At 35.7% G+C, this 13,792-nt stretch overlaps 1 long non-coding RNA gene and 1 other non-coding gene across 3 annotated transcripts; both read right to left on the bottom strand.

The window, feature by feature from the left end:
- Positions 1 to 1,866: 1,866 nt before the first annotated feature.
- On the bottom strand, positions 1,867 to 5,132 carry LOC145557731 (uncharacterized). 2 transcript variants are annotated; one of them, XR_014092318.1, is made up of 4 exons: positions 4,814 to 5,130; positions 3,301 to 3,387; positions 2,319 to 2,899; positions 1,867 to 2,153 (listed from the first exon to the last, which is right to left on the bottom strand). It is a non-coding gene; the product is annotated as an uncharacterized LOC145557731 (long non-coding RNA). The 2 variants fall into 2 exon arrangements; XR_014092317.1 differs by lacking the exon at positions 1,867 to 2,153 and having other exon boundaries at positions 2,282 to 2,899; positions 4,814 to 5,132.
- A 3,461-nt stretch (positions 5,133 to 8,593) lies between these two features.
- Positions 8,594 to 8,700, bottom strand: LOC145566019 (small nucleolar RNA R71). Its single transcript, XR_014095346.1, has one exon. It is a non-coding gene; the product is annotated as a small nucleolar RNA R71 (small nucleolar RNA).
- Between the last annotated feature and the right edge of the window lie 5,092 nt (positions 8,701 to 13,792).

Genomic DNA, 13,792 nt, shown 5'->3' with positions numbered 1-13,792 from the left:
TAATAACTTATTTAATTTAAATTTTTTTTATTATTAAATAAGAAGTAAAAAAATAATTCTTGTATTTCATACACTTCAAAAATTACGTACATAGTACGGATTTCAATGAAAGTTTAATACATAAATAAATCTAAAAATTCCAAAAAAAATAACTATGAACTTCACAGATATTCAATTACTGATTTCTTCAGTTCAAAGTTGAAGGTTGGGAGATCGTTACCTACAACCACAGATACAGACATGTAAAAAAAAATCAAATATTATTATCCAGAAAACAAATAAGAACCATTAACATATTGAAATAGAAAAAAAAAACAAAAACAAAAATTTTAAGTCAATTTAACTAATGAAATACGAGATCTAATGTAAAATTCGTTTAAAATGATATTGAACAAAAAATGTCGGGAAAAAAAATTACTAATTTCAAACACAAGTTAAAGAAAAATTCATCGAGAAATTCTTAAAGGAATTTAAAAAAAAAAATACCAGAACTTAAATCTAAAGTGCTGAAATCGAAATTGAAAAAGGAAACAGAAATAAAAAATCAAATGTGAAATTAATAAAGACAGAAATTACTAGATCTGACATCATATGAAAGATGTAAGCAATAATAACGAAAAATACTTAGAATTGACTATGAAAGGTGTTTTCAAATGAAAATATCATTATCATGGCTTAACAAAAATCATTATCATGATAATCGGACAAATATCATTATCATGGCTAAACATCTTTCATAGTTCGAAAAATGGCAAAAATAGTTTTTGAAACGAAAACAATAAAAAGCAAACAAACAATCTATTATCATGTCTAAACGAAAATCGGACAAATTATTGTTTTTTAACAATAAAAAAGGATGTTAAAAAACAATTATTATAAGAAATTCAGATTTTTCATTAAGAAAAACTGAAAAACATGAAGATCAACACTTAATAAAATACAAAACTCACCTTGACAATAGATTTGAATCTTTGTAACAATAGAGGAAAGATAATTTCTTAAGATTAAGGAAAGAAGTAAATGAACCAAATTTTTTATTTCATTTTGTGCGAGATTCGCTTTAGAAACCAAAAAAAATGAGCAATGCAAGCTGAGGAAGACAGATGAAGATGAGTAAGAGAGAAAGAAAAGAAGAGATGAAAGAGAGTGTAGAGTGGCAGCAGACAAGAGAGGCAAAATGAAGGTTCTAGGGTTTAGGACTTAATGGGCGTATGGCGGATTGGCTGCCTACATATATGGGTGAATCAATTCGAGAGACCTGTTATTTAGGATAACGGGTCTCTCTAATTTCTCACATTTTAAAAAACAACATTTAAGAGATCGGTTATTTTAATTGACCGGTTTTTGGATATTACTTGAGACCTGTCATCTAAAATGACGGGTCTCTCTATATTCCTCGATTTTTTTAAAAAATCCCAAGAGACCTGTTTTCTAAAAGAACCGGTCTCAAGCTAATTTAATTTTTAAAAAAATAAAACTCTAAAAAACCGGGAGAGACCCGTTATCTTAAAAAAATGGTCTTTTGAATTTTTTTAGACCAGTTATTAGTGATAAATGGTCTCTTGAAACAAAGAGACCGCTTATGTATTTAACAGGTCTTTTATATTGGGTCTCTTTGGCCATTTTTGTAGTAGTGATTGTAGTTGCCCGTTACGAATAAGTAGTAATTCTTAACAGGCAATTACAATGTCCGTTATGAATAATCTCCGAATAAGACAAAAAATTAGGGGCATTTGTAACTAGCATTTCAGGTGCTAGTTACAAATACCCATATTCTTCTTTCCATTTACCACCCAATTTATTATAATAATTTATAACAAATCCAAATATTTCATGTCACAAACATAACATATACACCAAATTGGATTTCAGATAAAATTCTTCTTGATTGAACCAACAGACATAGCTACATAGATTAAAGGAAAATTTCAGAAAATAAGTTAGAGCCTTCTTAAATGAAGATAATAACGTCAAAAGTTTAAGAAAGAGTATGTTGCCAATTACTTTGTTGGCAAAATTCTTGTTCATGAGCTTCATTAAGCTTTTCATGAATAGCAGTTCTCAGAGTCTTATTCCACATATGCTCAAATCTTCTGCTTCCTTAGTACATCCTATTTCTTGAGCCATAGTCACCACTTCCTTTTCAACTGAACCTAAGGAATTGGTTGAAAATAAAGGTCAATGATCATTCATATATAATGCAGCATTATGTTCACAAAGGCATAACACGACAAACAGGTAAACTCATAAAAATGGAAAAAGTAAATACATAAATCAAGAGTTTTAGAAGTCTCACTTAATGGAAAAAAAATAATTACCACATAGCTTTTCCAATCAGAATAGAATATCCTTATGTGGGGTACTATTCAAAATAGCACTTTTATTATAATGTTTCAAGTGAAATTCATGCTCATCAACAACGGCAATAGTATCAACTTCTGGGTTATTCTCACACTGCTCAGACACCTCAGTGCAGACACTTCCAACATCAAAGCATGATACAACATGTCTGGTACATGATGTCTCGGACATTTCTCTATCTCTATCCTCAACAATAAAAAGATTAACACTGCCATTCTTGATTTCTTTGTCACCAGTGTCTCTGTCTTCAGCTGCATCAATAGAACTTGTTTTACACACTTAGTTTTGTCAGATGCTGATATGCATTCAGATGCATTATTACTGATGCTGCCAAAAGCATTTGAGCATAAGTTTCCTTCATGTGCTACCTAAAACCGCTTCCTCTCATGGATAGAAATAAGAGTTTCTTTTCCATTGTACAAAACAATAGTATCCTTTTTTGTACACTAAAAGCCATCTCAGACTTCAGTTCCTTGCTATCATTGGGGTTGGTCATATAGTCATCCTTAAAAATATCTAACCCAATCTTTCTGGCCTCCTAAAACATAAATAAAAAAAATCACAAATTAGCAAATTAAGAACCCTAACCCAAACAGTAAGTCAGGTACTAAAACACAAATATAAGACAAGCAATCAATTTGAAAGATTTTCAAAGTTTTAGAGAATCCAATGCCTAAAAAAATTAATAAAATTGAGGGACTCTTATCTAAGCAGCTTGTGAACGTTGAGCCTTGGCTGCTTCAATTCTAAATGTCTCAGATATACACATGAGAGCAAGTAATAGGAAAATCCACAAAGGGAAAAAGAAATAGAGTTACTTAAAGGTATATAAGCATACTCATTAAATACAGAGGCCAAAGATAAGCATCAATAATATTTTATTATACAAACCTAACATGTAATATGCAAGGTGATAACATCTAAATATCTGTCACTTACAAAGATCAATGTATAGATGTATGCTCTTGTTGAAACAGGAAGTCCCAATGTAGATATGAATATGAGTAATAGATCAAGAGCTTCCCACTACAAAAACAATAAATAGGCATACCCATTGAAAATTATAGTTCATCCATAGCATAAATGAAGCAAAATACTTTGCATTGTTATAATTCATAAGCTCGTATTGTTAAAATTCATAAGTTCAATATATACAGGAATTAATTAGATTACTCACCAGAATAATAGAAAACTTACGTCTCTTACCAATTCAGACAACATTCAATAAAAGTTGATACCGCCAAATAATGACTGATCAGCAAAACATTAACAAAAAATTCTGAATTTAACTCCTTTATGGACACCAGTCCACTGTTCAAGGGAGTATAAGTCCACAATCCAGACAACATTTAAAACAGGTATGAAACATAGTCCACTACACTCTAGATAGACTCATAAAGAGTCTAAAATATACCCCCTCCTCCCTCTTAATCAAGACCTATTTCTTTCAATTAATTTCCTTTTACTGTTTTTACTTCCATCTTCAACCAGCAGCAAAAAAATAACAAGTAGCATCACATGTTTAGGCAACCGACTTCTCTGACTGCCATTAATAAAATAAACGCAAATACTAAAAAAAATCAAACTAAATAAGTTTATTTCACCATCAAAATCCACAATTAAATCATAATTAACTTCAGACAAGTGCACATTACTTAAAGATTACATAAATTAGAATCTATTTAACCAATTTAAAAGCATATTGTAAATATTAAGATAAAAAACAACAAACACTGGTAGACGATTTTTTAGGGTAGGAAGATAAAGATGCATGAAAACTAGAGAGTTACCTAGTCAACAAGCTTACAGAGACAAATACAATTAAGGTTACTTGTGAACTATTGGGCATAAATACTCAAATGAATTCAACTTTGATGGTAATTTGCAGACTTTAGTTTATATAACTCTTTAATTTAACACTAAATTGACCAATTTAAAACATTAATATTGATTACACAATTTTCATACTTATTGAACAAAGGGATAAATGAAACACTATACAAACAAACCCAGAAGATTACCATGCCTCACGTTATAAAAATTTGAAAACCACGAAAGATTAAACCATAAAAACATGTAGTGACTATGTAGACTAACACTAACTTATTAACGAAAATACTAACAAAATTAATATGAAGTTAAAAATTTGGAAAAGCAATTAAAAAAAAAAAAACAAACACACACAGGCGAGTTTCATACTAAAAATCATATTCATTGGAAGGAAAAAAAAAAACTTGAAATTACTAAAGAATCACTACGTTATTGCAAAATCCCTAACTTCGGCCATGGTTTTCACTCCCCAGCACAACAACAACAAAAACAACAACAACAATAAACAACAATCAATTAATAATTCAACAAATACATACGCGAAAACCAAAGAAACACTGTAGAAGAATATATATAAAGAGAATGACGATAGAGAAACTCGTCATTTTCGAGCAGCTACCACCTGAACCCCGAAGGATCATCTTCTTTTCCTCTGTCATGTTCCCTCTTGCCTCTTCCTCCTTCGCTAAAACCATAAATTCTAAAACACTTGATTCTTAAATTGACAATCGGAGATTAAATAAAAACATTTTACCTATTCTCCAATGGGGGTAATACCGTAAGAATGGAAGAAAGAAGGAGGAAGGGCGTCAAAGCCCATGATTGGTGGCAAAAATAAGGAGGAGGAAGATGGAGAAGTTTCAAGAGAAAGAGAGAGGAGAGAGAAGATGACAAGAGAGAGAGACGGCTACTCGTATGAAGGAAAATAGGTTAGCTCGGTAAGGTTTTTTTAATGATTAGTTGTAATGGACGTTTAAGAGTAAACGCAATGGTTGCCCACAACCATTGTGGTTATAGGTTATTTTATTAATTTCTCCATCTTTCATCTCATCCATAACCATTCTTATACTCATTTAATAACCAATGTATCCCAATAGTTAATCTCAACTTTTTGGTTATACATTTTCTCTCTCCTACTTTTACCAAACCCCACCACACAATCTATATCTTAAATTCTATCATATATAAGTAATATAACTAATGCACTTGGTAATATTCAATCAACACTAATAATTATTTATTAACATACATTAATTAGATAAAATGACTTATAAAAATTCACTTTGATTTATAAAAGAGTATTATTCACTTTCATAAAACTGTTTTAAAATACCTCAATATTGGGCTCATTTTATAAAGGAAAATAAAATAGAGCCGATAGTATTTTTATTTTATTTTTTAGAATTGTATTTTAAAAATTATGGCCGTTACAAAAATTACAACGGTTATAAATTCAGAGTAAATCTCAACCATTCAACAAATAAATGGATGTCTCAATTTCCTTGTGCCACATCACCAAGGACAAAACTTAAACTCAAAAAGTGGTTTTTTTTTTCAATAACCACCCTTCATAACCGGTTACAACAATAACCTGGTTACAAGAATTTTGCTCCAAAATTTTCTCTCTCCTCAATTTTTTATTATTTTCCTAGTTTCTCTCTCTTAATAACCATGCACAATGGTTATCCGCTGTGCATGCTCTAAGTGTTGGCTACAAATAAAAAGCCAATTTACTTTTTACTGACTTTTTTGTACTTATCTTGCTGTCAGGGACGTTTTCCCCTAACAAGGGTAGTAGAGTGCTGCTGTTTTACCTTCCTGCAGTCCGTGATCTTCACATGATCGGGACTTATGACTGGGTCAGCTTGTCCTATGCAGAATTTATTCGAGCGTTGCTAGACCCGTGTCGACATCGGTCAATTATGGGGAATGTCACTCTGTCGAGCTTCTGGAGAGTCGTAGAAGTATACATTATCTCCCATAAAGTTTAACTCTAAGCTTTGGTTCATCACTTGCTGATACTTTTTGTCTTTTGTAAATTTGGTTCTACGAGTACTTCCCTTTAGTCGTGTCGGTAAGACCGTCGCCCCATGGGTTTCTTGTGAGCGCCTACTGGGGAGATCGCCATGTTGGGATGTCTACCGCCTATGTTCGAGATCAGATCCTCTCGGTATGATTTTGCATAGTGAACACTTTTGTATTGCCTTTGTTAGATTCTCATCTCATAGGCATTCTTCGCAGGAGCTTGATGTGCAGTACTGATATGTCCAATTAATATAGTATTTTACCCCCGCCCATTGGTCATAATTAGTAGTGTTTTTGGCTCTTTGGAGCCACTTTTATTACTAATTGGTGTTTTCTAGTGTTTTCGTAGATTTGGTTGACTTTTGCAGGGATTTGCACTTTTGGAGCATTTTCCCGAGATATTATGGAGCAATTATGAGCATTGGAGAAGCACGACCAGTTTCTATAGCCCAGGGCCGGTTAGAGCCATCGAACCGGTGATTAAGGGATCGGTATATGTGATACCGGGGCATATGGAACAAGTATTCAAGACCCGAAGAGGAAACCCAGACTGGCCCGAAGAATTGGAGCCCAATCGAAGTCCAAATAGTGGCCCAAGAGAGCCGCCCGGCCAAAGAGGCTGGCACCCGGAGGCGCGCCCGGCCGGGCGAGGGAAGCAAAGGCTGGCGCCCAAACTCGCGCCCGGCCGGGCGCGAGATTCATACTTGAGGGGAAAACGGCGCGCCCGATCGGGCGGTGCCTCGCCCGACCGGGTGCTTGTTATTATTTGGAGTTAATTAGCGTCGTTTAAGTTTGTTTTAGTTTAGGATTCTCGCTAGTATAAATACTTTTCCGTAAAACGAGTTGAGGATCTTCTTTTTACTATTTCTTAATTCTTTCTTAGATTTTCTCTCTCTACTTAGCTTTTAGATTAGTTTTATCTCTCATATACTTTGTTCTTAACTCTATTCTTAATTCCTGATTTCTTTTGTAACGATTTCTCTTCTCTTAATCTTAGTTATTTATTTTATTCCTTTGATTATGACTTGTTTTATTACTTTGATTAGTTTAGTTTTTATTATGTGTGGGTAGTTTTATTTCTAATGTTTGTGGGGATCCATAAATAATATGAAGGGGTAATTTATTGTTGTTAATTGTCAATGCTAGATTAATTTCCTATTGATTGATTTAATGTTCTGTGACTAGATTTGCGCAGATCTTTTATGCATGAGTTTGACAATATTGATTCGAGATTCGACTGATGAGAATTAATGTTTAGGTCTAGTTTCAATAGGCATGTTAATTTATAAATGGTTAAGTCGAGATTCGAGAGATGAGATTTAATACCGGTAAATTAATTGTGTGATTGTAATACGTAGCGAAAGCCCTTTATGATCTGATTAATGTATGTATTGTTGATTGATTATGATGTTTTACCCTGGAATATTATTTATTGGTGAACCTATGCCCTAGGCATTTTATTCATTGCTTCTCCTCCTACTTTTATTCTTTCCCACTTTTACTCTTAGTAGTTTAGTTCCCTTCGATTATAATATTTTGGTTTCTTATTAATTTAGATTACTTTAATTAATTAGGAATAGAAAGACTTGTTTCTCTGTGGATTCGACCCTACTTCCCTATCTACATTAGTTAGAGGATTTAGGAATTACTTTTGATTAGGGGATACGACTTTACCCTGTCAAAATTTGGCGTCGTTGTCGGGGAAACGGTTTTATTTTTATTTCTGATTATTTTTGTAGTCTAGGTTATTTTTTTTTTTTCTAAGAGAACGTTAGTTCTTTGAGGCAAGTCTCATATTTGCTTTTAGTTTTTTTTGTTTATGCTCAGGTGTTCCAAATCAGGTTACATCCCATTCAATCCTGAGATCGAACGATCCTTCCATAGATAGAAGAATTTCTACAAGCAAATTCTGGCAGATTCTGGTGATAATAATAATCACCGAGATCCTCCAACTGATTCTAGCGATTCAAAGGTATCATCAGATCCAGAATCAGAGATGACGGCTCCAAAGAAGCTTAGTGATTATTCACAACCAAAGCCTACAGATTTTCCACACCTCACTCCCACTCCAGCTCTTGATGGGGTACAATTTGAGATTAAACCCCAATTTATAACGATGATAGAGAGGAAGCAATTTAGTGGAGCTAAGGGTGAAGACCCAAATCTTCATATTGCAGACTATTGTCAGTACTGTAATACCATCAGGCAAGCCGGGGTCACACAAGATCAAATCAAGGAGATTCTCTTTCCTTTTTCTTTAACTGGAAAAGCCAAATTATGGTTTAATGGATTAAATAGAACTGCACTTGGTATAACTGACTGGGAAACTCTTGTTTTGAATTTTTGTAACAAATATTATCCTGCAGAGAGAACAGCTATACTACGGAGTGCAATTCAAAACATTTCCAAAGAAGCCGATGAAACTTTATATGAGGCTTGGGAGAGGTTCAAGGACCTACAAAGAGAATGCCCCCACCATAATTTGGCACAATGGTAGTTAATCCAAGTCTTTTACAATGGCATTGGAAATTCATCCAGAATAATCTTAGATTCTGCGGCTAGTGGGAGATTTATGAATCTTAATGTTGATGATGCAGGTCAGGTTATTGAAGATATGGCGATACACAATTCCCAATATGGGAATCCTAGAGGCTTTGCTAACAAGGGGAAGCATAGTGTTGACTCTGTATCCTTTTTGCAAGCTCAATTAACCTCTATCTGCCAGAAATTAGATAATCTTAGCACTGCTCATGTAGCTAATGTTTCTGCAGTTTATAATAATGCTAATAAGGCTTTCTGTGAAAATTGTGGAATTCTAGGTCATTGGGAGCAAGATTGCAGGAGTTTTGTGGAGCAAGTTAATGCCTTTCAAGCTTATAGGCAGAATAACCCATACTCCAACACCTACAATCCTGGGTACCGGAATCATCCGTACCTTTCCTATCGAAGCACTAATGTTCAAAATCCACCACCACCACAAGAACCACAGGTGCCACAACAACAACAGCAGAAATATTACCACCCTAATGCTGGCCAGAAGAACCAACCACAACAACCCTCCTCATCTTCCGACCCTGCTTTGGTAGAAATTAGAGCGATGCTGGTTAATATGCAGAAGCACATGGAGAGTAGGGATGCCCAAATTGATTCAATCCTTGCACACAATAAAATTATAGGTAATAAAATTGCGCAACTTTCCGCTACTCTACAAGCCCATCAACCGGGAGCCCTGCCAGCACAGCTGACCAGGCCTATGGATCAAGCCTATGCAATTACTCTAAGGAGTGGTTCAGACTATGAAGGGCTCCCTATGCCCAGAGTTGATGAACTTGTTTTAATAAATAATGCAAATCTTGATTCCGTTAAACCTGACAATGTAGCTAATAGCCCTACAGGGCTAAAGCATAGTACTAATATATCTAATTATACATTGTAGGGTACGACTCCAGAGAAGGTGGCCACTCCAGATAAGAGCAATAATGCTCCAAATCCAGTTATCAAACTTCTATTCCCCAATCGTCACTTGAAAACAAATTTGGATAAGCAGTTTGGTAAGTTCCTGGAGATGGTAAAAGATTTGAAGGTAACAGTTCCCTTCACTGAACTAATCACACAAATTCCTGCATATGCAAAATTTATGAAGGAAATATTGAGAAGAAAAAGGTCTATTAGTGAGGTAGAGACAGTAGCTTTCACTGCAGAGTGTAGTGTCGTATTTCAAAATAAATCTCCACCTAAATTAAAATATCTGGGTAGTTTTTCTATCCCTTGTCATATTGGCAATCTAATGATTGATAATGCATTGTGTGATTTGGGTGCTAGCGTTAGTGTTATGCCATTATCCGTGTGTTCCAAGCTAAATATGGGTAAATTAAAAGCTACTAATATTACTCTACAAACGGTCGACCGTTCTTTCAAATACCCCTTAGGTGTTTTAGAGGATGTTCCCGTTAGAGTAGGTAAATTTTATATACTTGTTGATTTTGTTGTTCTTGATATGGCTAAGGATATGCAAACCCCATTCATTTTGGGTAGACCATTCCTTAACACTGCAGGAGTAGTTATAGATGTGAGAAGTGGCAAATTAACACTATCAGTAGGGGACGATAAAATTATTTTTAATCTTAATGATACCCCTAAAAGCCCCATGACAGAGGAGAAGTGCTTTAGTTTTAATGTGGTTCATAATTATTCTAACAAGCCCAAATCTCTTGTAAAAGATCCCTTAGAGGCGGTATCTTGTGTTGCATCCCTTTTAGATGAGATAGACAAATGGCAGAAGGAAGTTGATACGATAGAAAGAGCCCTCTACACTGTCGGTCTTGGCTTTGAGGATGAAAAGGTGGAATCAATCAAGCAAGTTGTGGAAATTGAGCCTACGGTGAGTGTTCCGCCAGATCGAGTTGCAAGTGCTAAATGAAGTAACAGTTTGAAGCAACCCTCGATCGAAGAGGGATCTTTAGTGAGTAGCATTGAAGAGCCCCCAATCCAAGTCAAGGAGGATCCACCAGATAAGGTGAATTGGCGTCCCACAGGGTATGTCAGGAAGCCGCGTCGTGGCCTAAACACCGCTCGACCGGGTGAGAAACCACCCAACCAAGCATTAGGCCAAGGGTCCTAGTTCTTGTACTTGGTAAGAAGGTCGTGCGGTACCTAGATAAACCAGCGCTTTGCGGGAGGCAACCCGTAACTTAATGCTTTTTAGACTAGTATTTCTTTCTTTTTCTTATATATGAGAGGAGAGAAATGGGAATTTAATAAATTTTATGAGTTTTTATACAGGTTTTAAGGAAAAGAGTTAGGCAAAAATTGAAGAAAAGAACAAAACAGAATACTCGTCCATTTAGCCTCGGGCCCGATCGGGCGAAGCTCGCCCGACCGGGCGCGAGAGAAAGGGTTGAAAAAGTTCAATTTTCGCCCGACCGGGCGCGAGATTTGACGTATACGGACATATTTTTCCGCCCGATTGGGCGTATGCCGCCCGACTGGGCGCGAGAGATAAGTAATTTTTGGGCATAAGATCTCCCGATCGGGCACGAGAGTAGAAGAAAATCGGGCATTTAGATCCCCCGATTGGGCGAATGACGCCCGGCCGGGCACGAGAGCATAGCATAATAAAAAACCAGATCGCCTGATCGGGCGAACACCCGCCCGACCGGGCGCGACAACCATCCGGTTTATTTCTTCTTCTTTCTTTTCTTATTCCTATCTCTTTCCTCCATAACTTTCTCTCTCTAAAAACTTAAAACCTCTACCTTCTCTCTAAGATTCTCTCTTCATTTCTCACCCAAATCCAAATATTTTTACATATTCTTAATCCTCTCTTCATTCTCTACAATCCTACACAAAAATCTTCAAGTTCCATTCAAATAATTTTTAGACCCATTTTCAAAAATTCTCAAAAATGGCGGCAAAGAGGGCAAGAACACTTCTAGGGGGAAGCTCGAGCTCAAGTCAGCAATACACCCGACATTGCAACTACCACATTGGCCGACGATCAAGATAGAAACCCTGGAACAGAAGGAAAAGCTTGAGCAACTCGACGAGTGTGAGGTAATTCCTTCACGGTCGTTACACCGCCCTACTCTAGAAGCATTAGGACTATATGATTATGTTAGGAGATTTTTGAACGATATTGGTATGAAGAAATTTGTTGATATGCATTATGCCACTTATCGTGAATTAACCTGTGAATTTCTTTCCTCTTTGCATGTTCATAACCATAAAACTGGGCCAAAATTGATTTTAAGGTTAAATAGTAGAAATATTACTTTAACTTTTGTTGATTTTTGTAAATTGTTTGATTTGGAAAATAATTTGCCTCATCAATGGCATGCTGAACACAAAATGGATGATATTTATACTGCTTTGACTGGTTTGCCGGCGCCTAACGCCCAACATGCTAGTGCTAAACCAATCCATCACTCCGTTCCCAAAAATTTGGCAAAGATTTGCGGGTGTTAGCTTTTTAGGTCAGAACGAGCCCCATAACTGTCAGACCAATGAACTTGCTGTTATTGGACAATATGTGTTTGGATTCGGGAAGCTTAACATAGCTAGGTATATCATCCATCACTTAGCTAGGCATGCCACGGCTAGTAACGTCGCTAGTACCCCCATCCGTCTAGGTGGCCTTATCAATAGGATAGCTATTAAGAAGGCCGATATTGTAGAGACTAGACCCCATGACAGGGTAAAGTCGTATCCCCTAATCAAAAATAATTCCTAAGTCCTCTAACTAAAGTAGATAGGGAAGTAGGGTCGATCTCCACAGGGAAACAAGTCTTTTTACTCCTAATCAATTATTATAATCTAAATTATTTAAGTAACCAATATTTATAATTCAGTAAGAAACTAAACTACTAAGGTTGAGAAAAGGAAGAAAACAATATATGAAAGGATCTAGGGCATAGGTTCACCAATAAATAATACTCCAGGGTAAAACATAGTAATCAATCATTGACATTGCATAAATAACACGATTAACAGGCTCTCGCAATTTATTAATCAACATAGACCTAACAGGCTCTCGCAATTTACTAGATCTAAGTTCTTATTGAAAATAGCCTTTAATATCAAATTAACATCTGCTCGATTCATCAATTTAATATTGCTATACTTTTACAAGCCGCAATTGTAAAACATTAAAACAATCCAATAAGAAATTATCATGCAATACCAATAATCAATAATAGTTAATCATCAATGCGTCAATTAACCAGATTGTAAAGGGCTCTCGCTACGTATTACAATCACAGAATTAATCTACAGGTATTAAATCTCATCTCTCGAATCTCGACTTAACCATTTATAAATTAACTTGCCTATTGAAATTAGACCTAAACATTAGTTCTCATCTCTCGATTCTTGAATCAATATTGTCAAACTCATGCATAAAAGATAGGCCTAATCTAGTCACAGAGCATTAAATCAATCAATAGGAAATCAATCTAGCATTGATAATCAACAACAATAATTTACCCCTTCATATTATTTATTAGATTCCCATAAACCCTAGAAATTAAACTACTCGCACATAATAAAAACTAAACTAATCAAAGTAATAAAATAAATCATGATGAAAGGAATAAAATAAACAACTAAGATTAAGGGAAGAGAAATCGTTACCAAAATAAATCTGGAATTAATGAAAGAATTAAGAACAAAGGTTTAGAGAGAGTTTAAGAGAGAGAGAATACTAAGTAGAGAGAGAAAGTCTAAGAAAGAAGGGTAAGTCAAATTAATCCCCCTAAAACCGTACTTAAACAAAACTAAAACAACTTCCTAATTAGAAACTAATTGCTCGACAAAAGAGTTCTTCCAGAAACACGCGCCCGATCGGGCTAGAAGCCGCCCGATCGGGCGCGCCGTTTTCTCGCACTACTCTTCTCACAGCCGCGCCCGATCGAGCTAGCAGCTCACCCGATCGGGCGCGCCTTTGGCCACGCACCAGCACACTCTTGCGCGCCTTGCCCGATCGAGCTAAGCTGCCCGATCGGGCCCTTGCTTCACCTCGAGGCTCGGAGCTTCGATTGAGCTTATTTCTTCGGCCCAATCCGGATATCCACTTAGGGTC

Source organism: Chenopodium album, chromosome 1 (genome assembly GCF_948465745.1).
Source record: "Chenopodium album chromosome 1, dcCheAlbu1.1, whole genome shotgun sequence".
Classification (NCBI taxonomy): domain Eukaryota; kingdom Viridiplantae; phylum Streptophyta; class Magnoliopsida; order Caryophyllales; family Amaranthaceae; genus Chenopodium; species Chenopodium album.
Note: the sequence above shows the minus strand (reverse complement) of the source record. Positions and strands in the feature narration are given on the sequence as shown.